The 27589-nt window shown below is 38.6% G+C and overlaps 1 protein-coding gene across 3 annotated transcripts in view; it reads right to left on the reverse strand.

Annotated features, from left to right (window-relative positions):
* USP49 (ubiquitin specific peptidase 49) overlaps positions 1-27589 on the reverse strand; it is an 82019-nt gene that overhangs the window by 33204 nt on the left and 21226 nt on the right. For all 3 annotated transcript variants that reach the window (XR_003124707.3, XR_003124708.3, XM_025418748.3), the window contains exon 2: positions 27268-27341. The gene's annotated coding sequence lies outside the window, so the exon portion shown is untranslated. The remainder of the gene's footprint in view (positions 1-27267; positions 27342-27589) is intronic.

Here is a 27589-nt window from a genome sequence, read left to right on the forward strand (position 1 = left end):
GGTCTCCAGAATCAGGCCCTTGGGCTGAAGGTGGCGCTAAACTGCTGAGCCACCCAGGCTGCCCCAAGAATGTCATTTTTGATAGCTCCCAACAAAGTGACATATTTGAAAGAAGTTAGTTTCTTTCACCTAGAAACTCACTGCTATTACAGGGACTGTGTTGTTCACAGATACCAGCTTCCTGAAAGGGCATTTCTGGCAACAAATATTTTATCACTACAAATTAATTCAGTTAATACATATTATTGGGATTCCACCTGGGATGTACCAAGAAATATGCTTTAGGCACAGAAAACAGTCAAAACAGGATTAGCAACATTATAAAATATTAATTAACTCAAATGATGGACTATTCTGATGTCTTAGAACACTAGAATAAACATAATTCAATATTTTTAATTCTTTTTGATTAAAGATCATGTGGTACTTCTAGTCACCTTTCCTTTTTTTTTTCTTTTTAAGGATTTTATTTATTTATTCATGAGAGACACCGAGAGATAGAGAGGCAGAGACACAGGCAGAGGGAGAAGCAGGCTCCATGCAGGGAACCTGACTCAATCCTGGGGCCCCAGGATCACGCCCTGGGCTGAAGGCAGACGCTCAACCTCTGAGCCACCCAAGCATCCCTAGTCACCTTTTCTGACACTCTTTTTTTAAGGGAAAGGGGTTGGAGGTTCCTTTGACTTGAAGTCTAGTTAATGAAAAATTCAGATCTATGTTTAGGGAGGTAAATTTGTTTATTGAAGATGTTTCCTTATTAATTCTTATAGCTGAAATAAATGATTAATAACTTAAGAGTTACAAAAGGTGATAAAATGCTTAAGCACCAATGTACAACACTGCTCTAAAGGTTGTTCCATACTCTAACAATATAAGGTTTTAGAAAGTGACTCCAGTTTGAAATGTGGAAAGAAGTATAAAAAATTCCACATGAAAAACATAGCAAGGCTTGTCTCTCATTTTTTCTCATTGGTTTGACTGAGAATTTCCTTATACCTGCCATACATCACAGGTGAGAATCTGGGCTCAAATAAGACAGATGTGGACAAGATTATCAAAGTATGGGTTTAAGGAAAATAAGAAACAGTAGCAGGACTTCTATATACTACTAGGGGCCAAGTGATAAAGAGTAGGCTAACAGTTAAACTGGAAAACATTTATTAACCTGGTCCAAAACTGCAGTGTCTGATTTCAAAACGGTCTTGGAAGTGTCTCCTAAAAACCTATTGTAGAATTGTACCTTCTTCACAAAACACTGTCAGTGATGTAAAATGAGACAAGACTAGAAAAGTATGTTAGCAGGTATACTAACATATTAACAAACAGGGATTTATTTTTGTTCCAAAGATTTTATTTAATTGAGAGAGAAAGAGAGCTAGAATGGGAGTGAGGGAGAGAGGCAGAGGGAGAAGGAGAAGCAGACTTCCCTCTGGGCAGGGAACCCAACATGGGGTTCCATCCCAGGACCCTGGGATCATGACCCGAGCTGAAGGCAGATGTTTAACTGAGCCACCCAGGTGCCCCAACAAACAGGGCTTTAAAGTCAAATGCTCACATGTTTGAATAGCTAAAAATACTGAAACACACATGCCCATCACTAGGAAGACATCAATGTGGGCAACTAAAAGAAATATGTCTTATCTTAAAGTCTTCATGAGTTTCTCTGTAGAATAGGGCATTCTTAGATTTTCCATGTCTTTGAGATGTCTGGCCCTTTGAGTCCCAAATTTATAACTATCTACTTCATTCCTGCTTTACCTTTACCTCACTCTAACATAACATCAAATACTATACAAGAAGGCTCCCAGGCTATTGACAAAATGTGAACAATGATTATATGATAGTAACAATAGTAATTATTAAGATACACCAAGGATCAAGTATTTTTCACAACTCTTCTGGGCCCGAAACAGCAATATACCATTATTCCCATTTGATATATCCTTATATATCAAAGGCTTGTGTGTACACAGGCTTATAAAGGCTTATATCCTTGTATACAAGGATATCCTTATATATCCTGAGGCTTTCTTATATGTTAAATAACTTCGTTAAGAACATATAGTTAGAAAAGAATTCAACCAGGATTCAAAAGTAGTACTGCCTATCTTCAAGTTTTGTAACATCTGACTGTATCCAAGATATAGGAAGGAAAAAAGGTAATGCAACAGTAGTGATAGGCAGAGGGTGGCAAGGGAAAGAAGTGGTGGCTATTCTTGGGGAGGTGCACCATTCTGAGACCAAACCACCACTAAAATCTTCGATCTAAGTCTTTACCCACCATCAAGGGCGCAATCCTTAGGTTGGAGCACACAGCTTACCACAGGATTGCTATGTCTTACACTTACTTGGTATCTCCCAGAGTGGCAAAGGCTTAGCAGTACCTTATGGATGAGCTGATGAATAGATGGAAGGAGACAAACACATATTTAGAATGCAAAGGAGGTTTTAGCCAGGTCAGAGAAATGCTTGTGCCATTAACATGTCCATTACAGGGATGCCTGGGTGGCCCAGTGGTTGAGCATTTGCCTTTGGCTCAAGTTGTAATCCCGGGGTCCTGGGATTGAGTCCCACATCAGGCTCCCCACAGGGAGCCTGCTTCACCCTCTGCCTCTGTCTCTGCCTTTCTGTGTCTCTCATGAATAAATAATATCTTTTAAAAAAATGTCCATTACATGATTGTGAAGCACAGTCATGAAAGCCAACTTGACTGCAATTTATTTTTGCTAGGTTATTCACGTGTGGAAAATGGCAGGCATTAGGATATACACACAACTATTGTTTTAAGAATCAGAGAATGCAAGTTAACAAAATATAGGAAGAGTTTACAAAATGATATAAATTGAACAGGTAGGAAGCAAATTAACAAAAGTAGACAGGAAGTGACAGGCAGCTGAGAAAGAAGGTTTTTTGGCTCATAGAGAACACTAAGTCTGTCTTTATAAAACAGTACCCAAAAGACCTGAAATAAGACACCTTGACCAGCAGATATGCAGTTTTTCCTGTTAAAATCAAACAAAACCACTTCCATTCTCTGATCTCCCCATTTCCATGATGAGTAGTACCATCACTTTCCCATATATCTAGGGTTGAAAAGTTCTGTCTCATCAAGGATACCTTCCTTTCTCTTTACATTCTATGCACTCACATTAATAAGCCAAACACCCATAATTTAAAAATGCTCCATCATGATGGTGGAAGTAATGTCTACCCAATCTACTCAAAAAGCCCTTCCCAAAAGTAAATGCTCCAAAAATGTCCACAGCACCTTAATATTTTCCGCTTAACATTTAAGACTTTAACCACCTGACCCCTCTATTTCTGATACTATTTCTGAGTATCTTCGTAGGCTTCCTCCAATGTAGACAAATTAAACTATTCATTGCCTCCCAAACATACTAACACACCTTTGCCTTCTCACCTTTGCTTATACTGTACTCCTCCTCTAGGAAAGGTCTCTATACTCTTTTCTGTTCATTTATTCATTCAGTAAATAATTTGAATAACTATTAGGTATTCTGTTGGCCCTGGAAACATAGTGAAAAAAGGCACGTCCTTGTCTTCAGGGAGCTTACCACCTACAGAGGCTTATTATTCTAGGTTCAAGATTTATGTCCTGGGCAGCCCGGGTAGCTCAGAGGTTTAGCGCCACCTTCAGTCCAGGGCCTAATTCTGGAGACCTGGGATCGAGTCCCACATCCGGGTCCCTGCATGGAGCCTGCTTCTCCCTCTGCCTATGTCTCTGCCTCTCTCTCTCCCTGTGTCTTTCTCATGAATAAATAAATAAAATCTTTAAAAAAAAAAGATTTATGTACTTATGAAGTCCTACTCTAGGTTCCTATTGCATTTTTAGCTGAGCACTTATTACAGTCTACCAAATACAGGTACTTTTAATTTATAAATCTTGTATTGGCCAGAATATCTATCAATTACTTTAGGGCAGCTTCTATTTCTTCATATTACTAATGCAAAGCAAGACACCTTTAAAATAAAAAGAGGTAATGGAGGGAATGATATCAGCAAAACAGGAGACTAGGAAGTTACAGGCCCTCATTCCTCAACAGAGAAACTGAGTTCATAACATATGGATCAGAACACCTAGGTGAGAATTCCAGAGACCAACTGAGAAGCTATAACATCCAAGTCATTGTAAAACCAGGAGATTTCAGCAAAAGGGGAAGAGAAATTTGTTGTATTCACGTGCCCATTCATATCCCTCTCTCTACACAGCAGAGCATGGAACAACTATGAGGAAAGATCCTCAACAAGGACTCCTTTCTCTGGGCCAAAATAAGAGTGGACAATGCACCCAACATTCTGGCTCATCTGAGGGTTCCCTGAATGAGAGATTTCTGTCTCACCAGACACAGCACTGACCAAACTGGAGTCAGAGTTTGGGAGCCATTGAAAAGACAGAGGTAAATGGTTATGTTTGAGGTACAGTTCTGTAGGCAGACATTAGGGGGAGCAAGAAATCAGAAAAGGTTTCAGGGATCCTAGAACCAGCTGCACTAATTGGTGAAGGTCCTTCCCTACACAAATCTAGTACACAAAGACTGAGATAGGTGGTTGTTTTATCAAATGTTAAAATCTCAGTAAAAATTACAAGGCAGACAAAGAAAAAGTGAAACGCCCCAACAAAAGGCCATTAAACAAACTGTAGAAACAAACTCTAAACAGATGCACATCTATGAACTACTTGATGAAAAATTTATAATAACTCATAAAGATGTTCAATGAGGAGGTATCTGGGTAGCTCAGTTGGTGAAGTGTTCAACTCTTGATTTTGGCTCAGGTCATGATCTCAGGGTTTTGAGACTGAGCCCCATTGTCAGGCTTCTGGCTGGATGTGGAGCCTGCTTAAGATTCTCTCTCTCTCCTCCTCCTCCTCCCTCTGCCCTCCACTCCTGCTCTCTCTCTCTCTCTCAAAAAAAAAAAAATGTTCAATGAGCTAAAAGAGAAAACAGACAACTAAATGAACTCAGAACAATAATGCATAAAAAAAAAAAAGGAATATCAAAGAGATGGAAACTATGAAAAACAGAAATTCTAGGGTACCTGTGTGGCTAAGTCAGTTAAGGGTCTGCCTTCAGCTCAGGTCATGATCCTAGGGTCCTGGGATTGAGCCCTCCCTGCTCAGCATGGAGCCTGTTTCTCCCTCTCCCTCTGCCTGCCACTCCCCCTGCTTGGTGCTCACTCTCTAATAAATAAATAAAATCTTAAAAAACAAAACAAAAACCAAATTCTGGAGCTGAGGGGGTGCCTGGGTGACCCAGTCATTAAGCAGCTGACTTTAGCTCAGGTCATGATCTCAAGATCCTGGAATCAAGCCCTGTACTGGGCTTCCCACTCAGCAGGGAATCTGCTTATCCCTCTCCCTCTCTCTCTGCCCCTCCCCAGTTTGCGCTCTAATAAATAAAATCTTTTTTTTTTTTAAATCTTTTTTTTTTAATGAATAAAATCTTTACAAAAATTTAAAAAAAGAAATCCTGGAGCTGAAAAATATAATAACTGAATTGAAAGAAGTCATTAGTGGGGTTTAACAGCAGATGTGATAAAGCAGAAGAAAAAATCAGCAAACCTGCATAGGTCATTTGAAATTAAGTCAGAGACACAAGAAAGAAAAAAGAATGAAGAAAAGTGAAGAGAGACTTAGGGACTTATAGGACACTATTAAGAGGACCAACGTAAACATTATGGAATCTCAGAAAGAACAGAGAAAGAGAAAAAGGTAGAGAGCATATTTGAAGAAATAATGGCTGAAAACATCACAAATCTGAGGAAAGATATGGACATATCTTCAAAAAGTACAAAAGATTCCAACTAAGATAAATCCAAGGAGAACCACAGCAAGATACATCACATTGTTCAAAGCAACAAAAGAAAATCTATTTGTGGGAATCCCTGGGTGGCTCAGCGGTTTGGTGCCTGCCTTTGGCCCAGGGCGTGATCCTAGGGTCCCAGGATCGAGTCCCACGTCGGGCTCCCTGTATGGAGCCTGCCTCTCCCTCTGCCTGTGTCTCTGCCTCTCTCTTTCTATGTCTATCATAAATAAATAAAATATTTAAAAAAAGAAAATCTATTTGTCACATACAAGTGAGCTTCCATATGATTGATTAACAATGATTTCTCAGCAGAAACTTTGTAGGCTAAAAGAGAATGAGAGGCTATATTCAAAGTGTTGAAAGAAAAAAAAAATCTGTCAACCAAACATACAGCAAGATTATCCTTCAAAAATAAAGGTGTAATTAAGACTCTCAGATAAGAAAAGCTGAGGGAAAGAGTTCATTACCACTAGTCCTGCTCTACAAGAAATGCTAAATGGAATCCTTAGAAAGAAAAAGGTAACAGACGATAACACAAAAACATATAAAAATATAAAGTTCTCCAGTAGAAGTAAATACATGGACAAATATAGTAACCTGTACTACAGTAATTTTTGGTGGATAGAATTTAAATGATAAAAACATTTAAAAACTCTATCAATTTGTTAGTGGGTATCCAATATATGAGGATGTAATTTCTAACATCAATAACAAAGTATGGGGATGCCTGGGTGCCTTAGTCAGTTAAGTGTCCAACTCTTGATCTCAGCTCAGGTCTTGTCCTGGGGGTTGTGAGTTCAGGCCCTGTGCAGGGCACCACCTGGCTGGGCATGGATACTACTTAAAAACGAAAAACATAAAGTGTGGGGAGCTATAGAGAAGTAGAGTTTCTGTATGCAGTTGATGTTATCAGTTTAAAAAGAATGCTATAGCTTTGAGATGTTTTATGTAATTGTAACGGTAACCACAAAGACAATATAAAATATACACAAAAGGAAATGAAATAGGAATAAAAACATCAATACAAAAAATCAACAAAACACAAAGAAGGTAATAAGAAAGGAAATGAGGTACAAAAAAACTCTCTAGGACCTACAGAAAGCATTAAAAAAAGGGCAATAGTGAGTCCTTTATTATCATAATTATGTTCAGTGTGAATGGATTAAACTACCCAAAATCAAAAGACTCCCTGTTTTTAGGCAATCTGTGTTTAAAGATTTTCGAAACCTTAAAAAACAGGATCTAACTATATGCTGTCTACAAGAGATTCACTTTAGATCTAAGAACACACAGAGACTGAAAGAACAAAGGAAGGGGAAAAAATTTCATGTAAATGACAACCAAAAGAGAACAGGGGCTGTTATACTAATATCAGACAGAATAAACTTTAAATCAAAAACTGTTACCAAGAGGCTGGCTGGCTGGCTCCGTTTGAAGAGCATGCGACTCTTGATCTCGAGGTGGTATGAGTCCCATGTGGGACATAGAGATTACTCAAATAAATAAAATAAAATAAATAAAATAAATAATAAAATAAAATAAAATAAAATAAAATAAAAACAAGAGACAAAGAAGGACATTATAAATGACAAAAAGGAAAAGTCAATTCACCAAGATTTAGCAATTATAAACATTTACGCACCAAACCTCAGACTCCTAAATATATGAAGCAAATTTTGACAGACTGACTGTAATACAACAGACAGCAACACAATGAGATGCTTCAACACTCCACTTTCAATAATGAATAGAACAACCAAAGAGAAGATCAGTAGGGAAATAGAGAACTTGAACATTATAAACCAACTGAACCTAACAGACAAAATACACTCTACCCAACAATAGAATATACATTCTTCTCAAGTGCACATGGAACATTCTCTAAGAATAAAATCCATGTCAAGCCACAAAACGAGTCTTTACAAATTCAAGAAGACTGGAATTATGCAAAGTATCCTTTCCAACACAATGAAATAAAACTAGAAGTCAATAACACAAAGGAAATTGGAAAATCTTCAAATATGTGGAAATTAAACAGCGCACTCCTAAATAACCAAGCGGTCAAAGAAGTCACAAGGGAACTTAGAAAATACCTTGAGACAAATGAAAGTGAAAAAACAACATAACACAACTATGGGATCCAGTGAAAACAGTGCTTTTAAAAGTAAAGTTTATGGGCGGCCCTGGTGGCTCAGCGGTTTGGCGCCGCCTTCAGCCCAGGGAGTGATCCCGGAGACCTGGGATCGAATCCCACATCAGGCTCCTGGTGCATGGAGCCTGTTTCTCCCTCTGCCTATGTCTCTGCCTCTCTCTCTCTCTCTGTGACTATCATAAATAAATAAAAATTAAAAAAAAAAAACAAAAAAACAAAAACAGAACAGGAAAAGGAAAGTAAATGAAACTAAGAGTAGGTTTTTTGAAAAGATCAACAAAACTGACAAACCCTTACATAGACTAATTAGGAAAAAAAGAGAAGACTCAGATAATTAAAATTGGAAATGAAAGGGAAAATTACAGCCAACTCCACAGAAATAAGAAAGATTTTAAGAGATTACTATAAACTACATACCAACAAATTGGATAACTTCAAAGAAATGGATACATTATTTTTTTTTAAGATTTTATTTATTTATTCACGAGAGACACAGAGAGAGAGGCAGAGACACAGGCAGAGGGAGAAGTAGGCTCCATGCAGGGAGCCTGACGTGGGACTTGATCCGGGATCTCCAGGATCACACCCCAGGCTACAGGTGGCACTAAACCGCTGCGCCACCGGGGCTGCCCTGGATACATTATTAAAAACACAATCTAGCAATCTACACAAGACTGAATCATGAAGAAATAGAAAATCTGAAAAGACTGATAACCAGTAAGGAAATTGAATCTGAAATAAAAATCCTCCCAATGGAATATAGTCAATGGTATTGTTGGTTGTTTTTTAACATTCTTTTCTTTTTTAAAATATTTTATTCATTTATTTGAGAGGGAGAGCACAAGTGAGGGGGTGGGGAGAGGGAGAAGCAGGCTCCTGACTGAGCAGGGTGTCCAATGTGAGGCTGGATCCCGGGCCCTAAGATCATGACCTGAGATGAAGGCAAACACTTAAATGAGCCACCCAGGTGCACCTAGTCAATGGTATTGTAATAGCATTGTATGGTAACAGGTGGTAGCTACACTTGTGTGAGAACAGCATAACTTACAGACTTGTTGAATCACTATGCTGTATACCTAAACTGATGTAATATTGTATGCCAACTATACATCAATAAAAACAAACAACCTCCCAAAACAGAAAAGCCCAAGACCAAATAGTTTTATTGGAATAGACACAAATACATGAGAAGACATATCATATTCATTAGAAAACAATATTGTTAAGATGTCCACACTACCCAAAGTGATCTACAGATTCAACAAAATCCTTATCAAAACCCAATGGCATTTTTGGCAGAAATATCATCCTAAAATTCATATGGAATCAAGGAACTCCAGAAAACCAAAATGATTTTCAAAAAGAACAAAGTTGGAGGATTCATACTTTCTCATTTCAAACTGTTACAAAGCTTCAGTAATCAAAACAGTGTCGTACTGTCATAAAGACAAATAGACCAACAGATTAGGACTGAGAGCCCAGAAATAAACCCTTGTTTTATGGTCAAATGATCTTTGACAAGGATGCTAAGATCACTCCATGAGGAAAGGATAGTCTCTTCAACAAATGATACTGGGAAAACTGGATATCCATGGGCAAAGGAATGAAGTTAGATCTTTATCTTATACCACAGACAAAAATTAACTCAAAATGGATTAAAGACCTAAAACTATACCACTCCTAGTATATAGGGGAAAAGCTTCATAGCATTGGACTTGGAAATGATTTCTTAGATATGACACCAAAAGCACAGGCAACAAAAGCAAAAATAGACAAACATACAAGTTTGAATACATCAAACTTAAAAATTTTGTGCATCAAAGGATACAATCAGCAGAGTGAAAAAACCTACAGAATGAGAAAAATACTTGCAAATCACATATTTGATTAGGGATATGTCAGGCTATATAAGAACTCCTACGATTCAACAACAAAAAATCAAATAACCCAACTGCAAAATGGGCAAAGTATTTGGATAGATATTTCTCCAAAGATGATATATACAAATAAATGGCTAACAAGAATCTGAAAAGACACTCAACATCACTAATCAGAGGAATGTCCACTGACAGATGTATAGATAAACTATAGTATATACACACAATGGAATATTAGCCTCATAAAGGAAGATATTCTAACACATGCTATGATATGGACTAATCTTGAGGATTAAGGCTAAGTGAGATAAGCCAGTCACAAAAAAGACAAATACTGTATGATTCCATCTAAAGGATCTATCAAAGTCATAGAAACAGAAAGCATAATGGTGGTTACCAGGTGTTAGGGAAAGAGTGAAAAGAGGAGTTGTTGCTTACTGGGTACAAAGTTTTAGATCTGCAAGATGAAAAAATTCTGAAGATCTGTTTCACAACAATGCAAATATGCCTCACACTAACGAAATATACACTTAAAAATGGTTAAGATGGTAAATTTCATATATTTTTTACCTCATAAAAAAACAAAATAAAAAAGCATTATAATATTTGTTCAACACAAATAAGACTCATGACTTCAGAGTTTACAATCTCATATGGAAGATAAGGAACAAACACATAAAACCTAGATAGGTAAAGGCATCCCAGGTTGCCAACACAAACACCAAAAACTTACTAAGAAGCAGGATAAATACTAGTATTACCTGAACATGCTTCTAATTAATACGATCAAAACATCATTTGGGAAATCACTCTACTCCAAGGTAATTTTTCTTCTAAACCATTAGGATCTACACTTACCAGTTCAGATGAATGAATTCCCCAACTACTAATCTTCAGACCAATAATCTCTTTGGCTAGGGTAAAATTGCTATTTGCTTTGTTCTTAGGAAACTGTTATTAGTAGATTATATCTCACAGCATTCTTGGTGTTAAATGCCCTTTTTTTAATGCCCTTTTTGTAATGGTAATGATAACAGATGGTAGTTTGGGTTGGTGTGTTGGTGTGTGTGTGTGTGCATGCACATGCAGATGTGTATTTTACAGATCTGTGAAATTTTTAAAATCTGAGAACCACTGTTTTAGATAAAGTTCTCTTAATACAAAGCTTTGGAGAGCCTTTTAACCTTATGACTCTGACTCTAAAATGTTATAGTTAGAGAAATAGGCTTCTTATAGTAATTGCCAGCATGGGTATTGGGTCTTATGCTATTGTTTTCTTTTGGAGAGTACTATTCTTTATTAAAAGTACTTTTATTATTTCATTTTCTGCTTCCCATAACTCTGAAAAAATAGTTTGGTAGTATTTTTCACGTGGCATGTATAAATAGAGAGGCAATATAACATAATGCTGAAAGGTCAGGCCAAGTTGCCTGGGTGGGAATTCAAGCTCTGTCCTTATTAGTTATCTATGGCCTTGGGCAAATCATCTCTTTGGGTCTTAATTTCCTTATCCATAATATGAGAACAATAATAGTTTCTACTTCGTAGGGTTTTTCTAAGGATTAAATGAGTTAATATGTAAAATGCCTGGCACAGAGTTAGAACTCTAGAAATGGCTGTCAACATAGAGAGTAATCCTGTGACTTGCTCCAGATCACAAGCTGACGCTGCCAACCAAGTGTGGACTATGACTAGCCTGCTCTCTACTAAGATCTTTCACTCGATTCCCACATACTCCCTTTTCCCTTTGGCCAAATATTATAAAGGTAATGCAGAGGTATTTTGGGGCAAATTATTATTCTGGGCTCTTATTAGTTACCTCTTCAAGTAGAATCCAACTAGTTTGTCCCTCAAAATCTGATCCTGCCATTTTACTGCTATAAGTTTGTTTACAATTTAAAACTATCTTCATTCTGACCCCTTTTTGCCTGCATAAATTGAAGCTTGACACACTTAAGGCTTTAAGAACTTGTAATATTAATAAGCTCCCCCACTTTCAGTAGCCTCTCTCTCAAGCATGCTTTCTAAAATTCTCTGCTTTGCATTCCTAAGTAGCTGGTGTGTGATGAGCTGAACAGAGATAATTCAAGCAGAATAGGAAAAAGAAACACTTTGAAGACACACTAACGCAAAACTTCAAATGATATAGCACCGCTGGGAACTCAGAAAAATCATAGTGACAGATCAACCTAGGGAGCATGGATGAGCACCTGGAATATTTCTTTCTGAAGAGAGGAGAGCAGGTGCAAATTGTGCTAAACTTAGTACATCGAGTATGCAGCTATGAATCCCTGACCAGTATGGGCAGCTGGTGGGGACCCTCTAAGGAGATGGCAATGACTGGTCAGTGGTTGTCATCTTCAGCTACAAAAGCTAAAGTGTGGCTCCCTACATCTGCATCCTTCAACTGGTTATTTATTTCAGTGCTAAAATAATGGTTGGCCTTGAAGCATATTTACCCATTTGCATAAAAAATAAAAACAGAATCATATACAAAGGGAAAATACATAATGGGCTTAATAAAATTTATATTGACATCTGACAGGTTCTCTCTTTTCAATCCTCTTTGTACCTTAGTGAAGAAAAGTCTCTTAGAAATCTGAGAACCCTACTTAGGTAAGTGTTTTTAAAGTCTAGAAGTGAGAATTTTTGTTTTTTTCTCTGAGTAGCCACTTTGCCTCCATAGGGCCATGTGCTTCAAAAGTAGATGACCTCAGCATTATCCAGAGGTGGGCCCTGAGAAGTGTCAGCCCATTTGTGCATGGTACTCCCTGGCAATCCATGGTCACTAGGCCAGCAGCAGGCATGTGGCCAATGCTTGCCAATCAAATTTAATGGAAGAGCATAATGCACACGTAGAGTAGAAGTATCATCTTAGTGTGGCCATCTATTGGTCATCTCTCTCACATTAGTTGAGATTTTCCTGGGGCTTTTTTTGTAGGCTAAATAATTTTATATTCTACCCTAAACATTTTCAATATTGTGAGACTCTGCATCTTGTTTATACCCTATGGAAAATGTTGATATTTTTACTTTAGCAGCCTGGTTGGATTCTGGTCCCAAGTTCCAACCAACCTTCTGCAGTGTATGACTTAAATGTCATTTCCACATTCAAAGCCTTTGCAAAGCTATTCAGATATATCTGGCAGGAGCGCAACCCAGTGGCCAGTCTAGAACCTAGACAGGAATTCTCATAGCTCAATACTCAAAAGTCGGCTGTTTGGGAATAGCTTCATGCATGTGACAATTGGGGGTGTGCCCAGGAGATCACAAACAACCTTATGGGGTTACTTTCCTGTGCTCCTCCCTCTCCACTGTCTTCTAGGTACCTCTCAGGCTCTTGGAGCTCCCCTTTACTGTCTTGCAGCCAGAAATCTGGGGCTTTTGTTATCTCATTCTACCACATAATTTGGGAGCTGGGCAGCAGAAAAACAGAGAAAGGAAAAAAGTAATGGGAGTTCACCCCACATTTTTAGGTCTATAGCTTCTCCAAATGGAGAGAAAGGTTCCCCTCCCTTAGAATTTTAGGCATCTGTAAGCCCCTGTTGCTGACATGGCCAGCACCAACACAAGATTTCCTGGGGGTTGGGGCACAAGAGAATGATAGAAAAACTTTTAAAGGGGGCAGTTTCTACCATTCTCTCTTAGCGCTAGGAGTCTCCTTTTCCACTTGAGTCAGAACTAGAGGGTTTATCCTAGCACCCAATTCCAGGTTTGGGCTGCACCAAGTCCAGGCAGGGGACATGAGAAATAAAAAGGGAAACTCCCAGCTGGATGGTGGTTAATTCAAATCCTGGTCTTCTCTAATCTACCTGCTACTGCTGATTTCTCAGAGTCCTTGAGTTGCTATTCAATGTGTTCTACCCAAGTTTTTAGCTGCATTCAGCGGGAGAGACTGGGTGGATATACGGGATGGAGTGTATATACTAGTGGAGTGTTATATAAAAATCACATTTTCTCATAAAATAATAGAAAATCCTTAATTCCACAAATATTTTTTTATATGAGGTTCAAGTAAGCTTTGAAGTTAGGAAAAAATAAAGTAGGGGCACCTGGGTGGTTCAGTTGGTTAAGTGTCTGCCTTCAGTTCAGGTCATGATCTCAGGGTACCGGGATCAAGTCCCGGGATCAAGTCACGGGTCAGGCTTCCTGCTCCCTCTGCCCCTCCCCACTGCTTGTGCTTTCTTTCTCTCTTGCTCTCAAATAAATAAAATCTTAAAAACAAACAAACAAAAAAGAAAGTAACTTGGCTTAAAGAAAAATATTAAGTAACTACAAATTTTACCTATGTGTGACAAAAATCATGACAGTGGTATACAAATGTCATAAGTTTAAGTAATGCTGTTCTACAGGATAGAAGCCACTGTATTTTTTGTAAAGATTTTATTTATTTATTTGAGAGAAAGTGCATGTGGGCACATGCCTGCACGCACAAGCAGGGAGGGTGGAGTGGGGAGCAGGCTCACTGCTGAGCAGGGAGCTGGACACGGGGCTTGATCCCAGGACCCTGGGATCATAAACCTCAGTCAAGGCAGATGCTGAACGAACTACTCCACCCAAGTGCCCCAGAAGCCACTGTATATAGTTCTCTTTATTTAACAGTATTACTAATTTAAATTATGAATTAATATAAAATCAACTACACATGAACCTGCTTATACTATTTGCTTTCTGTTAACTGACCCTATAGTTGTTTCTTTCTGGCTATTATAGTCTACAGAATACTGGGAAAGAACAAGGTTGTACAGGCACCTACAAACAAAGCCTTCCTCAGGAAGATGGGTCTGAGCGACTTGGAAAGAAGGACAGAAGTAGAAGGGAGTGTTCCACACAGATTACACAGCACATGAAAATTCCACGGATTTAGAAGTTATCCTCATCTTTGAGAAGTCTGCCTCCCTTAGCCTAAAGCTTAAGGAACTCTCCCCATGATACCTTCTTCACATCCAATATTATCACATGCCTACCTGTGAGCCTGGATTTCCTTTGTCCACCATATTAGATTTTGAAGTCCTTGAGACCTGGCACAATGACCATGTCATTGTCCTCTTTGTCATCCAGGCACCGAATGGAGACTTATGCAGATCATCAGTAAATGAGGATTTAATGGATGGATGCATTTCCTAAAACCATGCTTAGTACAGACACAAAATCATAATGACTTATCTCTCAGTAGAAGCAGCTGCAATACCACTGAATTAGGTTAATGTCAACTAGGAATTTAGCAGAGATCTTAAAGCCTGCAAAGAAGAGCAAAATGCAAATGGGATGTGTGTGCGTCTGTGTATATAGGATGTGGTAATGTGTTGGGGGCAGTTTGCAGTATCCTAAGGGCTCCATCCATATCTAGCCTAGCCCTGCTGCTGTTACTCAGACATTCTCCTGGCTGCTGAGCAGTCAAGTCTGTCCCTAATTGGAGAACTACCAAAACCAAAGGAAAATCCATTGTATGGTGAGAGACTTTTTCCCTTCATAATGGATGTAATCAATATTACCTCTTCCCCAATGTTGTAATAAAAAAAGAGATTTGCATGATAATAGGTATCTAAGCTTATCTGCTCCAGCTGCTTTATTCTCTTAAATGAAGTCAAAATATTCATGTTACAAGATCACTATGTTCCCTCTCCCCTTCCTCCTTTCCACTACCCATATCCAGTCAATCCCCAAATCCTACTGATTCTTCCATTTGAATCTTGACTCTATTTCATCACAACTTCACAATGACCAATAAGCCTATCTCTCTGGCCCAGCTCCCATTATTCTCTCACTCACATATTTCTCTTTAACCATTGGCCCCCTCACTGTTCCTCCAACATACCTGGTACTCTCTGATCCCAAGACATGTACAATACTATTTCTGCTACTTCAAATGCTCTTCCCTCAGATATCCACATAGCTTGCTTCCTTACTTCATTCTAGTACATGCTCAAATGTTGCCTTCTTGGTGAAGCTTTCATTGGTCACTCAAAAAAAAAAAAATTGTTCCCCACACGATACTCCCCTATTCTCATCCCTCTTCCTGATGTATCCTTCTCCCAGGCAATTATTACCGGGTAGGCACTGTGTGTGTGTGTGTGTGTATTTATTTATTGTCTTTCTCCCCACTGGAGTGTAAGCTCCATGAGTGCAGGGAGTTCTGTCTATTTTAGTCACTGCTGACTCCCAAGTGCCTGGAACAGCACATACCAAGAAACAGGTGCTTAGTAAGTATTTTCTGAAAGAATGAACAAGACTACTTCCATCTCTAATGCCTCTAACCTAATTCAAACCACTGTCGGTTCTAGCTCACAGTACTGCCACTGCTTTTTAATAAGCCTTCCTGCCTTCAGCCTGAAACCTAACTATGTTACCCTTGCTGCTTTGGGGATAAAGCCCAACCTCACTATGGCTCATTAAATCTCTGGTCCTGCACCTCTCTAGCCCAACCCAATTTCCTCACACCACAGCTATGCTCCCATAATTCTAAATTATTTTTAGGTCCCCTATGGAACAGCTTACTATCACTTCTAGGCCTTTCCACAAGCTGCTCCCTCCCCTATAATGTTTTCATCATTCCCCTGGATACTCACTCTTTCTTTGGTCTGCCGCTTACTTATCCTTCCTCCAGGAAACCTCCCACTCTCTTAAGACTGAGTTAGGGGAACCTTTTGTGTGCTCTGGAGCACACACATGTGCCTCTCGCTACTCAGCATCTCCATCCATGTTGCACTGCGATTGCCTGTTTGATGGACTATATCACAACTATAATCAACATGAGACGGACATGGTACCACGAACATAGCAGATACTTAATAAACTTTGTTGAATGAAAGACTGAATAAATGAACAAACAACTTTCTAATCTAGTCTTCTCCTTGGCAAATTATTAGTAGTCATATCTGAGATTCCTTTTACATACACTCAAGAGGGAGAAAAATATCCAGAAGAAAACTGAAAAACTAAAAGTAACTTTTTTCTAAAATATTTTTTATTTTTTCATTTGAGAGTAAAAGTGAACAAGAACACAAGCAGAGAGCAGCCCGGGTGGCTCAGTGGTTTAGCGCCGCTTTTGGCCCAGGGTGTAATCCTGGAGACCCGGGATCAAGTCCCACATTGGGCTCCTTGCATGGAGCCTGCTTCTTCCTCTGCTTGTGTCTGTGCCTCTCTCTCTCTCTCTCTCTCTGTATGTGTGTCTCTCATGAATAAATAAAATCTTAAAAAAAAAAAAAAAAGAAGAAGAAGAAGAAGAAGACAAGCAGAGGGGAGGGTCAGGGAGAGAGGAAGAAGCAGACCCCAAACTGAGCAAGGAGCCAGACACAGGGCTTGATCCCAGGATCTTGGGTTCATGACCCAAGCCGAAGGCAGATGTTCAACCAACTGAGCCATCCAGGCACCCCAAAAGTAACTTTTTAATTGGGGTTTAAAAAAACATAATGATCCAACTGATCAAATAGAAAACTTTATACCATGATAAAAGGGTTCAAAGATAAACTGGCACACCAATGGTGTGCTGCAGCAACAGCTACAGACAATATAAAAATTTAGAAAGTATTTAAAATAACCCATATCCAAAAATTATATACTTAGGATACTTAATATATTGGCCACTAGCTAATAGTTCCATTTATGGAAGACTCTTACGAATTAGTGGGCCTAGGCAATCATCATCAGTGGCTACTGATATCACACACCAAAAAGATAACCAGCCTAGGCGGCTCAGTCAGTTGAGCATCTGTCTCTTGGTTTCAGCTCAGATCATGATCTCAGGGTCATGTTATTGAGCTCCCACACTGGTCTCCGTGTCCAGCAGGGAGTCTGCTTGAGATTCTCTCCCTCTCTGTCTGCCCCTCTCTCAGCTTGCACTCTCTAATAAATAAATCTTAAAAAAAAAAAAAAGACAACCAGACATTATGTACTTCGTGATGGAAATATATACTGACACTCACTAAGAATTCTTCCTGAAATGGAAGAATCACTGGGTGATATGCTATATGTCGGCAAATTGAGCTCCAATTTAAAAAAAAAAAAAAAAAAAAAAAAAAGGCAGCCCGGGTGGCTAAGTGGTTTAGTGCCTGCCTTTGGCCCAGGGCCTGATCCTGGAGTCCCAGGATCGAGTCCCGCGTCGGGCTCCCTGCATGAAACCTGCTTCTCCCTCTGCCTGTGTCTGTGTGTGTGTGTGTGTCTCATTAACAAATAAAATCTTAAAAAAAGAAAAAAAAAGAATTCTTCCTGAAAAATAGAACATGAATCTAATTTGTCTCTGGATTTAACTACTCATTTACAGACAACACAGTAAACAATCTAATAATAGTTAACTAACACTGGGATACAGTCATCAATATTTAGGCTGAAGGAAATTTGACAGGACAAATGACCCAAATAGGACAAAGAGGTTTCAAAGAGGGGCACCTGGGTGGCTTGGCTGTGTAAGCGTCTGCCTCTGGCTCAGGTCATCATCCCAGGGTCCTGGGATTGAGCCCCAAATCAGGGCTCCCCGCTTAGTGAGGAGTCTGCTTCTCCCACTCCCTCCCCTTGCGTGTGCATGCACAAGCACCCTCTCTCGTGCATGCTAATAAATAAAATCTTTTAAAAAAGATGTTTCAAAGAAAAAGAGCGGATGGAAGCAAGAAAGAGTGATACTATCAGCTAACTGCAATGTTTGAACTTTATTTAGATCCTGATCAAATGAGCAAACTATTTTAAAAAATGAAATAATTGGGGAGATTTGTACACTGACTAATGTATTTGGTGATATCAAGGAATTACTGTCAATATTTACATGCATGATAATTATTGTGGTAATGTTTATAAAAAATAATTCTTAACTTTTATTTTTTCAAATATATTCATGAGAGACCCAGAGTGCGTGCGAGAGAGGCAGAGACAAAGGCAGAGGGAGAAGCAGGCTCCACGCAGGGAGCCCAATGCAGAACTCGATCCCGGATCTCGTCTCCAGGATCACAGCCTGCGCCAAAGGCAGCGCTAAACCACTGAGCCACCCAGGTTGCCCTAATTCTTATCTTTTAGAGGCACATAAAAAACTATTTATAGATGAAATCATATGATGTCTAGGATTTGTTTCAAAAGAACCCAGGAGTAGGGTAAGGAAGAGGGAAGGGGTATAGATAAAGTTTGAAATTTTCTTTCTTTTTTTTTTAAAGATTTTATCCACTTATTTGACAGAGAGCGAGAGAGAGAGTGTGAGAGTGTGCAAGCACACTCAGGGGGGGAGCGGCAGAGGGAGAGGGAAAAACAGGCTCCCCACTGAATAGGATCCTAAGACCTGATCATTACCTGAGCTGAAGGCAGATGCTTAACCAACTGAGCCACCCAGGCACCCAAAGTTTGAAATTTTCTATAATAATTTTGTTTTAATTATGGAAAGCAAGGTTCATTATAATTTTTTGTTTCTTAGGTAGGCTCCATGCCTAGCACTGAGCCCAGCACGGCACCTGAACCCATGACCCTGAAATCAATACCTGAGCTGAGATCAAGAGCTGGATGCCCAACCAGCTGAGCCACCCAGGCATCCCAGGGTTCATTATAAGTTTAGCAAAGGAGGGGCACGAGGCTGGCTCAGTCAGTAGAGCCTGTGATTCTTGATCTTGGGGTGGGGAGTTCAAGCCTATGTTCAGGGTAGAGTTTGCTTAAAAAAAAAAAAAAGTTTAGCAAAGGACAACTGGACAACTGGAGTCCTGTTTTTTCCTATTAATTTTATACACTTGAAAAAATAAAACTAAGATGTGTAGAGAATATAAAACTGCAAGAGTACAGCTCTCCCTCTGCTTTCTGTCCCTGGTTGCCTCTCTAGAGGTAACTACTGTTAACTGAGTATCCTTCTGCAGCACATTTCCAGAATATTTTATGCTTTTAGAAACATGTTTGACTTTATCATACACATTATTCTACATTTAAAAAAATATATTATTTATTTGAGCGAGAGAGAAAGAGCACAAGTGGAAGGGGGGCTGGGCTCCCCACTGAGCAGGGAACCCTGTGCAGGGCTCCATCCCATGACCCTAAGATGACCGGAGCTGAAGGCAGACATTTAACCAACTGAGCCACCCAGGCACCTCTACATCTTTCTTTTTTTCTCTTTTCTTTTCTTCTCTTTTCTTTTCTTTTTTTTTAACTTTAAGATACCTTGGAGGTTTTCCCATACATCTAGCTTTATCTCACTCTTTTTTAAAGACTATATACCATGTTCTATGACATGGACGGCCTAATTCATTTAACTAACTCCTCTACAAATGAAGAATTATGCTATTTTCAAACAATGTGCCACGTGTACTCTTTGACATCTATCATGACACACTTATGCAAGTGTCTATGAGATAATTTACAGAAGATGAATTGCTGTGACAAGGAATACATACATTTAAATTTTATTTCTTTTTTAAAGATTTTATTTATTTATTTATTCATGAGAGACAGAGAGAGGCAGAGACCCAGGCAGAGGGAGAAGCAGGCTCCCTGCGGGGAGCCCCAAGTGGGACTCAATCCCAGGACTCCAGGATCATGACCTGAGCTGAAAGGCAGATGCTCAACCATTGAACCACCAAAGGCTGCACTGATTTACACTCCTTCCCTCACCTCCCAGTAGCAATATTTGAGAATTCATGTTTCCCCAGTACAGGATTGACACATCTTTAAATAATTTTCCATCTCACATTTGAAAAATTATACACACACACACACACACACACACACACACACACACATATTTTGTGTGCCTTTAATTATGGTGACTATCAATGTTTTTTTTTCTCTTTATCTGAACTGTCCATTCATGTCTTTTACATTCGGTTCCTGGTCTTTAAGAATTGATTTGTAAAAACACTTTCTGTGCTGATGAAATCAGAGTACTTGGTTCCAAAAAGTAAAAAAAAATGGCCTTCAAATTACAGATATAAAAATACTAAAGAGTAGCTCAAAAATACGGGTACCTATTAAGAAATCATGTGACTGAATGAAGTCAGCTTTCTGTAATAGTGTATGGTATTATTATAGGACATTCAGAGAAATGCCAAAAAACAAAGAAAGGAATACAGAAAACATGTCAGATGTTTGTATTTCCAAGAAACCAAGACATTCACATGTAATGTTGTTCAAATTTACTAATATCCCCTTGTGCTTCTTCCCACCTTACCTCAGTACTAGATATGGCACCCCTATTCACCTGACTTGAAAACTTGACATTCTCTTTAACTCCTTCATCATGTCACAGTCAAGGTGGTTACCAAAGTCTACTAATCACATTCAGAAACCAGAGTACAAGGCGCAGGGCTAAGTTCTTTGTTATAGCAGCTCATTTAAGAGAATGGATTCAGGGCAACCTGGGTGGCTCAGCAGTTTAGCGCCGCCTTCAGGCCCAGGGTGTGATCCTGGGGACCCAGGATCGAGTCCCACACATTAGGCTCCCTGCATGGAGCCTGCTTCTCCCTCCACCTGTGTCTCTGCCTCTCTCTCTCTCTCTGTTTCTCATGAATGAATAAAATCTTTAAAAAAAAAAAAAAAAAAAAGAATGGATTCAAATGCCACCTCCCCACGCCCTCTCCCCCCCCCCCACACACACACGCTTGCACATACACAGGTGTGCGCATGTGCACACGCGTTTCTTAAACCTAATTACCTTCCTCATTGCTATTGCTCTCTCCCCCCAAATCTAGGCCCTTAACGCTGTGGGCCATTCATTACACCTTTAAGTGCTAATTGATCTTGATGACTCCTATCTTTTTAGAACTACTATATACCCTAAATATCATCATAGTATTAAGCAAAAGCAGCATTTTCATCCTATACTGTATACCCCTGCTCAAAAATCCACAATAGTTGGGGTGCCTAGTTGGCTCAGTTGGCAAAGCATGGGACTCTTGATCTTAGGGTCATAAGTTCAAGCAGAGCTTACATTAAAATATATATATATATATCCACAATGGTCATCTATCTAATATCTTAGAGATAGCTGATACACAGAAAGCTCATTTGTTTTAAAAGACTATCTCAAACCCACCATTACCTTTTACTGGGCCTGTAACTTTAAATTTGTTCCCAGAATCATTAAAATGAGGTATGATATTTATATGCCTTAGAATGGATGTGCTGATCGTATGAAATAGTTTATGTCATAGTGCCTAGCATATAGAAAGTACTCAAAAAATAATAGGTGAATAGCACTAATGTGAATGAATAGTCTAAACTCAATAGAACTTGAAGGGATTTTTTTAAAGGATTTTATTTATTTACTTGAGAGGGTGAGCAAAAGAGAGAGAGAGAGAGAGCATGAGCAGGGGGAAGGGGACGGAGAGAGAAAAGCAGACTCCCCACTGAGCAGGGAGCCCAACCTGGGGGGTCAATCCTAGAAGCCTGAGATCATGACCTGAGCCAAAGACAGATGCTTAACTGACTGAGCCACCCAGTGCCCCTGAAGGGATTTTTAAATTAGAGAAAAGACCAAGTGTCTAGCAAGTCCTAGGATGCTGTATGTACTCGATAATACATGTTAAAACCTCGGCTTCCAGTAAAATATGGCAGAATGAATACACATTTATCTCCTTTCCTCTCAAAATCCCAGTAAAATCAGTATATAAAGGGTAATAAAGGCCATCAATTCATAAAGACAAACAGTGGGAGATAATAAAATAGTACATGAGAAGTATCGAAATTTTGGAATCTGGAAAGCAAACAGAGGAATGGGAAGTGTAATATACAAGAGCATGCTAAAATTTAAATGCTGCTCACACCAGGGTGAAATAAGCAAGCAAGTTGGTTAGAACTTCAGAACCAGGAAAGGCCTGGAAATTAGAGGCTCCACATACCTCTGAAGGTAGAGGTAAGGAGTGGGATTTAAGGGATTACTAAAAAAAAAAGGTTGGTTGGACACTGTTGAAAGGACCCCTCCGTTTACCCCACCTCTGCCCTGAGCAGCAGACTATGTCTTACCTGCTGGCAAAAGACAGGATTTTATTTGAGCCCTAGACAGTCTGGTCTTTGGAACACCAGGCACAGCTGGAAACTGGGTGCCTGGCAGGTAGCAGTGCTGAAGAGACAACAGCTGTTTGGTGTATTCTGATTAAAAAGCTCCTTTAACACCTTCAATAAAAGGAAGGTCACAATGCCGCCCAATTAAAAAAAAAAAAAAAAAGGAGCTTCTATTAAAGCGTATCTTAAAAATTAAAATAATCTTTAGAGATAATTTTTGGTCATTCACATTTTGAATGTCAGTTTCTTTTTCCATTAATATTCTAATGGTATTCCCAATCGTCTGCAGTTGGAAATGACTGAAGTTAGTGATATGATAGACGTCCAGCCGGTGAGCAGGAGTCTGATGGCCGCATTAGTTAACCTTCAAGTCATTATTAAGTGACTCAATCTAATGAGCCAAGTAATCTCTTTCTGTACAAAAGTCTATTAAACAAATTACAGGGTCTTGGGAGCAACGCACAGGGCAAGGAAAATCTCATGCATGTATGGACATTTTTCTTCAAATAATGAAGAATAAATAGAATAAATTTAACATCAGTTGGTATTTAATTTTTTTAAGTTAAGGTTCTTAACAAAAATGGCACTAACTTGAAAACAAAATAAGATTAAAACAGCCACAATAAGGGTGAACTAGATAGGCTAGTGTTTCATATATGATTTGAAAAATTCCAAACCATTTGGTACTTCTTTTAAATAATAATAATAATAATAATAATAATAATAATAATAATTTTAAAACATCACAAAATGTCAAGCAGTTTCCACTTTATCCTCAGCAGTCAGTCACTGAGAAATATCAGTCAGTGCTCAAGACACAGAGGCTTGAGCATCACAGCGTCTATTGCCAACTCTGAAATGTTCTGGAAAGGGAGGTGTGACTACAGCAAAGGATTCCAGAGCTGGAATGGCAGCTTCATGAGGACAGAAGTGTTTTTGTTTTTATTTTGCTTACTGACTTACTTCCAGCCCCTAGAACTTGTCTGCAACATAGATGCTCAGCACAACCAAACAGCTATCCTGTAAGGTCCTTTTGGTCCTCCTAAAGTAGGGAGCAACCAACACAAAGAACACTCCAAATATGGCACATATCAGTGAGATCACTGGAAAGGTTGGATGGTATTCCTACTTAAAGTGAAGCCCTCCTTTTTCCAGATTTCCAGAGCTTCCATAATCTGGAATATACCCCCCAGCACAATTATGAAAAAATAGCATAAGTCTCACTTCTCTAGGCTAGGAGACATAGCTTCAGCCTATACCCCCCAGCACAATTATGAAAAAAGAGCATAAGTCTCACTTCTCTAGGCTAGGAGACATAGCTTCAGCCTATCAGGATGTCCCTAGAATGTACACGGAGGTGTTGTGTGGTAGGCACTGCTTGTGACCATTCACAATCCACTCAATTACTAGACAGGAGCACCATGACCTTCTGGCCCAGACTGGGGTCACCGTTACATTCTAACATAGAAACAAACCTTAGTACTTCTCACTGAAAATCTAGAGAAGAGTGGTCTTATTTTACATTTCTGCAAATCTTTTCAATGTCTGAATTAAGGAAAACAGCCAGATTCTCCTATCTATTTCTGTATTCAATTGGTTACACACCACGCAGCTTTTGGAAAACTCCACTATAGACTTGCAAGCAAGTAATGTTTTAGTATTATTATGAACATAGCTTTGACTCCTGAAAGAGTCTCAGGGGGCCCTAGACCACTCCTTAAGACACTGTTGTAAAAGAGATGTATGCTAAAAGCTGTAACTTTGATCAACAATTAGAAGGGATTCTCAAACAGGAAATGGGTGTTAAGATGGAGAGGAAAAAGGAAAACATGCTGACCATATATGGCCACACTTTATTCTTTTTTTTTTTTTTTTAAGATTTTATTTATTTATTCATGAGAGAGACAGGGAGAAGCAGGCTCCCTGTGGGGAGCCCAATGCAGGACTCAATCCCAGGACCTTAGGATAATGACCTGAGCCAAAGGCAGATGCTCAACCACTGAGCCACCCAGGTGCCCCTGTATTTGTTATTGTAAATGTTGCTTATCCTTTGTACTTTACCATATTTCAACGGAGAATGAATTGCTATGTGAAGAAAAGAAAAGCCAACGATTCTGATAAAATATAGCCCAGAATGAAAACCATGTATTAGAATTCTTTCCAGTTCCTAGACAAATGTCGATTGTTAATGTACACTGACTTTTTAGACCATTACTTCTAAGTGACATGCTAATTATAAGATCCATAAGTCACCTCTCTCCTGCCCTTCCTTTCCTTGCATAACTTTCTTCTGTCATTCAAATATTATTTAACAGGACAAAAGAACAATTTCCAATCACTAATCAGTTCCAAACTGCTGCACAGCTCAATCTTTCTGAGAGCCCATTTCTACAAATAGCAGCTAACTGGCAATCTACAAATCAACTCATTCTAATCCCTTTTAAACATACATACATATTAATATTAGTCCTTTGCTAGGTGCAAGTGATTTTCTAACTACTACAAATGATTCATAAAGAAGCAAAACAGCTGTATTCATTTAAGGATGGTCCAAGACAAATAATTACTTATGGATAATCATCTCATATTGTCATTTTCCCATACTTAAGAAGATACATGATTTCAAATTTTCCTTCCCACAGGCAAGCAAAATCAGATTAGTTATGGTGACTTGTTCAGGAAATATTTGGTTTTATCATCTTATTTAAATTTACACCCACCTTAACAAACTTTATATGAGTTTTACTAACTAGGCCAGCAGTTATAGGCTCTGGAAAAGAGGATCTAGGTTTGAATCTGAAATCTGCCACTTGCAATTTTGACTTTGGGCAAATTACTTAATCTGTGCCTCAGCTTCCTCAACTTTTAAAATGAAGATTAATATCAGTATCTGCCTTGTAAGTAGATGATGGGATTACATGAGATAATGAATAAGTGGGTAAAACACTTCAAAAAGTGCCTGCCACATAAAAAGTATTCAGTAAATGTTAACTTCTATTTTTATATATTAGTCTTCTAAGATAGTCACAGCAGACAGAATAGTTCATAATAATCTAATAAAGTTCCAGGACAATATAGGAGGAAAATATTAAGAAGAGATGACTATCTTAATGTCCTTCCTTCTTAAAAATAGGTAATTGTCTGCACTACCTAAAAAGTGCTGACAAGTCATGGAAAAGACACCAAAGACATTTTCATAATTATTACAATTGTGTGAAACAAGAGAGAAGAAATTTAAAGAAGACTTTTCTGTCAACATAGACTGAAGGAATCGTAACAAAATTTGACATATCTATCTAGAAACAAGAGAATCATGCAACCTGCTTTAACACAGATACTTCTATGGGCAAGATAAAATTATCACAGCCAGAAGGTAGTTCATGCATATCTGTAAGCATCATACACACCACGACATACGCAGTAAGAGCTGAAGGTGTGTAACTGTTCTCACACATAGCCTAGCAGCAGACTCTGAAAGAATTGAAGCTTAAAGCCAGAAAGAAAATTTTCATGAAAAAATTTAAAATTCTTGCCTCTAGGGCTGACCTTCTACAAGATGACTTACCTCCTGTACTGAATCAGAAAAAGATTAATCTATAGAGGGCTAGCACATAAAAATGCTAACTAGAATACATAACAAAATTATAGCTAACATTTACTCAACACTTACTATGTTCCAGGCATTATTCCAAGTTTTTTAGATGTATTATCCAACTAATCCTCAACATCACGATGAGACAGGAATTTTACGGTCCCCACTTACACCCAAGAATTAAGTTTGTTAAGAAATTAAGTTGCCCAAATATCAAGTTAATGATGGCTAGTCAAAAACAGTACAGCTTCTAATCCCAAGTTTTGAATCATTAGGCAAAGAAGAAGGTTGCACAAATACATATCATACACTTACATACCCTGGGAAGGGGCTAAGACTTAGGTAGAGGGTTTGGTTATCTATAATGTTTGAATTATTGACAATAAAAATGTATGGACTTGTAGCATTAAAACATTTTATATCTCATTAATTTAATCACACATTCTATCAGACCTTCTGTGGAATTCCATGGACACAACCTGCTCTTGCCTAAACAAGCAGGACTGCCACCATAAGCCTAACATCACAGCAGCTGGTAGTATTTGGAAAAAGAGAATCCAACCACCAAAGCTTCAAGACCTACCCTAGACTTGTTTTAATATGTGCCTGATCTCCAGATCCTACCTTTATCTTCAAATATGGCTGTGTCCTCTCTTAGTTTAAGTTAACTCATAGAACTGAGAAATTCACAACAGTATGAAGGAAGAATGTGGTAAAAGTTCAGAAGGGGAATAAGACAAATATAGTAACTGATCATTCACATGAAGGGTATACCAACCTTGGCCACTTGCTACAAATTGGCCATACATAACACTATTAAGAATAATTTTCATTAACCTTTTTTTATAGTTTTATTCTTACCCATTAAACAAGTTTTTTCCATCTTCTTCCATATTATTCCACTGCCATTGATTAGGATTCCTCTTCTCTATTACCTATAGGGGAAACAATCCATAAGGTTGAGCTAATATACAGCAAGAAAAAAGCAATTTCATGAATTTTATTTATAAATTCAAAAAAAGGGTCAGTACCTAGGACATGCAGCTACCTGGAGTTTAAGCTTAAAAGCTCTATGAAACCTCTATTAATTTCAGGAGTAATGACTTCAATAATTATGATAGTGATCTTGAAAAATGGGAAATTATAATTATAATTATAATTATAATTATAATTATAATTCAGC

This window comes from Canis lupus, chromosome 12, assembly GCF_003254725.2.
Source record: "Canis lupus dingo isolate Sandy chromosome 12, ASM325472v2, whole genome shotgun sequence".
Lineage (NCBI taxonomy): Eukaryota > Metazoa > Chordata > Mammalia > Carnivora > Canidae > Canis > Canis lupus.